Source organism: Danaus plexippus, chromosome 28 (genome assembly GCF_018135715.1).
Source record: "Danaus plexippus chromosome 28, MEX_DaPlex, whole genome shotgun sequence".
Taxonomy (NCBI): domain Eukaryota; kingdom Metazoa; phylum Arthropoda; class Insecta; order Lepidoptera; family Nymphalidae; genus Danaus; species Danaus plexippus.
In genome coordinates, this window is record NC_083556.1 from 2,041,801 (window position 1) to 2,046,837 (window position 5,037).

Sequence of the window (5,037 nt, forward strand, 5' to 3'; positions counted from 1 at the left end):
TCTTAAAAAAAATAATCGAATAACTATAACACTATGATTTGAAAAATCTCAATTTTTTTTTTTAATTATTATAATTTTTATATTTTCCTCTCAAGTCTCAAGTCGCCGTCTGTGTCTAGCCGAGCCCTTGATAGTAATTCGGAGGCTGCGGCCATCTCATTAACGGATTTTACATTATAATGTATCGGCTGTCAAATCTGTCGCTCTGTAGTTAATGACTTGGCTATAACTAAATTTAATACGTAATAGCGATAATAGCGATAATGCCTTTAGCGTCTACAGTAAAAAAATATATGGAATTTAAGATTTTATATCTACATCACATTACTATTGCATAGCTAACGTCGTAACTGTAAGTATCGATGTTAAAAACAAAATAGTTTAGAATACCATTCGTTTTAAAAATACTATTTTTACGTAGTAAACAAATAAAAAAAAAGAGTATGGTGTGATTTGTACATATATTATGAGGATTAAATTAGATCTAAATACGTGTGTGTGTTCAACAGTTACATAGTAACTACCAAACAGCTTTGTGCATATATTAATATTATATTCGTGGGATTTAGTCTTGATTTTTTTTTATTCAGATAGATATTTTTGAGATTAATATTAAATATGAAACACGCAAGGATCTATTAATCACTTAGTTTGTAACAGCCATAATTGTCCGGGACCTCCCAGGCTAGTCGTAATATCTAGGTAATTTGATAGGAAGCCTAACGAGCGTTGATAAAAATATTGAGGCTTTATATCGCCGTGTTTATTGTAGGTAGATTATATAAGATATATTTTTTTTTTGATTGTTATTTTTATATAAATTGTTGCCTATATATATACATATGTTATTAGTATGTAACAATTTGTCGTAAAGTAATATTACAATAATAATAATGAAAACTCACACACAATCATATAATTTTAAATGAATGGGAATCGTCCTAAAATGACCCAATTAAACAAATAACAAACTCAACAAAACCGTTTTAAAATTTAATGAAAGTTAAAAAATCCGGTTGCTCAAAGAAATGTCCCTAAACCTGGTGAAATAGCAGACAAACAAAAACTGACGAAATATAAGATTCTCACAGAGGTGGATAGCTTAGGACGGACGACGAGGAGTTTTGGCATTTTTGTGTGGAACATAAAAAGCGACTGAGAATTTATCGTAGATTTTGTCAGCGGCTGTCTTTAAGGACAGTTTTTAATTATATCCAGTTCCAGATAGGTAGAGATGAACATACAGACAAACACTATATAACACTTTGTTCATTAATCATATTCTAAGATCTCTATACATAAAATGTTGTGAATTTTTTGGAGCGAGATGCTAGTTTTCATTGTAAAATTTCGTCCGCCGTGGTTGGTTTTACTTCAAATAATAGGTATCAGGTGTAATGTAAAACAATAGGACATATATACATACTAAATAAAATCGGACACGAACATATTGTATATGCAAGTATGTCTGTTTGTACGTTCGCGATAAACTCAGTAACTTTTGAGGAGATTTAACTTTGGATTGCTCTATCCAATACTGATGTTCTCGTCAGGAGTGATTATTTTTTTCGTTCGTTCCACCTAATATACAATAAATAAAGTAACTATTTCCCATGGATCATGTTAAAAATATTACGTATGTATTTCGTAACTCAGTGACATTTAAATACTTTGTGTGATATCATCAATTTTATATTAATAAATAAAAATTTTGCAAAAATATTCAGATGGTTCAATATAGGTTTATATGATTTAGTTATGAAATATATTTATAGTATATAAGATAAATAAATACGAATCTAAATAAAAATTAACCTCAAAGAAATGAAAACGACTGAAAAAATTTTAAGTCCTAGAATTTATATTATCTTAATAGTAACAGTTGAAGATTATATATATATATATATATATATATATATATATATATATATATATACATAAATATATATATAGAGGTTTTAATCTGCCAGTGAATTTATAAGACAATTCGCCCTTTTTAATATAACAAAAGTTACAACAGCAATTACTCTGTTTGTTAAAATAAACTTCAATATTTAACTTGTTATCCGACACTCCGGTTAACTTTCCCGCTGACGGCTATACTGTTCGTTGCGTAGTTAACAGTGTAAATCATAACAACGTATCGTTTATGTTTTATTTACAAATTGAAATAAAACCAACAAAAAGTGCTTTTACTGTCATGACGGATGGATTAAAGAAATAAATTAGCTAACCAGTGCAGAGAACGAGAGTGTATGTTTGTCAGCGACATAAAAATACCAAAATACTTCTATTTACAACCATATACATAATAAAAATAAATCTAATACATTATAATTTTAATACAAATTTTATTCTTAATATAAAACACGTATCTATTACAGTACCAATCATTAGGTAAGTTTATTTCACGCACAAACAAACATACAGACATCCGTCGTGTGATAAATCGTAGATGTCGGTAACACAGATTAGGTTGTTAAATAATAAAATTACGTATAACATCCGTCTGTACGTAAATTGTAAGAAAAATATTATATATATTTGCTATAGTTATATATTGCAGATGTATTTCTTGGTATAGTCCTAAAATTTTTATAAAATTTTATAAATCTTATGTAAATTATGTTTGTTACTCCTTACCATAAAAAAACTAAGCCAATTTTGATTAAACTTTCCATTATCATAGTTAATACGTTAGAGTAATATTTATTATAATATACAGGTGAAGTCGCAGTATGTATAGAGTTCGTATGATTATTAATAAACGACAGGAAGTGCTCTCAGACGGCGCGGCACGTGTAATTCTGAGAATATACCGAAATTAACTAAAGTATGTATAATTATTACACACACACACACACACACACACACATATACATATATATAATCCTAGAAAATATCGATCAGATATATATATATATATTGAATTATCTAAACATTTTAATCATTCGAAAATCAAATAACAAAAATCAATACTAATTTATATATATATATATATATATGTATGTTATTTGCATCACCAAGAGATGCGATATTTTTTTTATATCTTAATGAATCTGTGTTCCTAATCTCTAACGGAAGCAAAGACAGACACATCTGCCACTTGCCAGTTATTTTTGCGAGTCACAGCTTATATATGGATGCGTTCACATGAAGATATTAAACAATTTAAGATCAGTTATCCGCACTTGATTCCTGAAGTAGAAGATTTTCATGTTACGTTTAACTAGTCGCTGCGCGCGACTTTGATCGCGTAAAGGTGGACTGATTTAGTCAATTTTACGTCACCTATCTGTCATTGACATAAAGATTAAACTTAATAGAGAGATGGTGGTGTATATATATATATATATATATATATGGTTTAATTTATTTATATGTATATACGAATATTTTAAATAAGGTTTTTTTATTACGAGGTGATATTTACTTTTATTATAAATATATCATATATTTTAATATACACATAAATAAATAAAGATTTAAGGGAATCGATGTAGGTGGGTAGAGAAGTAATACACAGGTAAGTGATTTCATATAAAATGTATTACAAATATATTGCACACACTACCATAACTCACACACGCACACAGACACATATATATAATACATCAATACGTGGAGCATCTTCAATGTGTGTGTGTCACTGATTGTCAAACACAGTGACATTTGTATTCTGCTATCGAAGCTGAAATAATCAATAAATTATGAACCTGTATTAAAAAATCGGTGACCTATATGTATGTTTTATTGTCTAGTTTTCAAAATATTTGACATTAATCTTCTAAACCTATATATAAATATATAAAATAAATCCGAGGTCAACGTACCCTTCGTCAAGATCTGTACAGATATCAGCCCTTATTTAAATTTCCTCTCACCTCATAAACCTTCAAAACAAGCTGAAATAATTATAAAATCGATAACATAATCACCTTTATTACAATACAAATAAGATTCAAAATAAAATCGCTATTATAACTAAGAATCGCTTCTACTGAGGACCAATTATCAAGTTAGTATAAAATAAATAACAATTTGACAGAACAAATTTGTAATATATCTAAAATTAAAACTGATGCACCTTAATACATGAGAGTAAGGTTTATTTTAGAATGTTCTGAACGAGAACGTAATTTTGCGGGCGAAGATCGAGACATGTATGGTACAATTCCGCGCAATTAAATTTGAAAAAAAAAAAATACTAAGCAAGTTTATTTTTTGCGTGCGGAAAGGATTCTTTACGCATCTCTCATTCGAAAATCGCCTTTATTACAGTGAGATAAAGTGTGATAGATTTTTTATTGATAATACATAGCTCATAACATTAGCGTGCGCCGTGAAACGCTAAAGAAATTTGTCTCGGGCAGACTTTTTCTTTTACATTTGGTTTTTATCTGAATGTGAGAAAACAAAAAGATATTGCTTTAATGGTAACTATATATTTTTGAATTAAAATAACCTAAAAAAAAAATGATCTAATTCTTGTTTTTTTTTTCTTTACGTCATTGCCACAATTTTTTTTTTTAATTACATACGTCTCGATTTTTACGAAATTAAATCCACTTAAACGATATCTCAACCAATGTTTACTCGCTAATTATTCAGCGGCCATTTTGTGGACGCCGCCATTTTGCTTCAGCGATTTTAATCTCCGTTTGATAAATTATCGAAAAAATGGAATGTATTATTTAGCGTGGCTCGCTCATAATCGGCTCAGCTTAATTGGTAATTATTTAAGTAATCTCGAAAATGATTTTATCTCGTATATAAGATTTATTTAAGGCGAGGGCGCATTGCTTTTGTTTGTTTTAACTTTATTTTAATATATTTTAATTGGCATTTATCACTAAAACGGGAATTACAATCTATTTTATAACATCTTCGATCTAATTTCTCTTACTGTATACACGTTATATATACCTAATGTATACTATATATATATATATATAGTAAATATTTTGCAAGTCTTTTTTTTATAATAAAGTCCACCACAACACAGGTCGTCCCAGGGCGAGAAGCCATAACTTTTTA

At 28.6% G+C, this 5,037-nt stretch overlaps 1 long non-coding RNA gene across 1 annotated transcript; it reads right to left on the reverse strand.

Annotated features, from left to right (window-relative positions):
- Nucleotides 1–3,531: 3,531 nt before the first annotated feature.
- Nucleotides 3,532–4,771, reverse strand: LOC133319786 (uncharacterized). Its single transcript, XR_009753285.1, has 2 exons — nt 3,834–4,771; nt 3,532–3,691 (listed from the first exon to the last, which is right to left on the reverse strand). It is a non-coding gene; the product is annotated as an uncharacterized LOC133319786 (long non-coding RNA).
- Nucleotides 4,772–5,037: the final 266 nt, after the last annotated feature.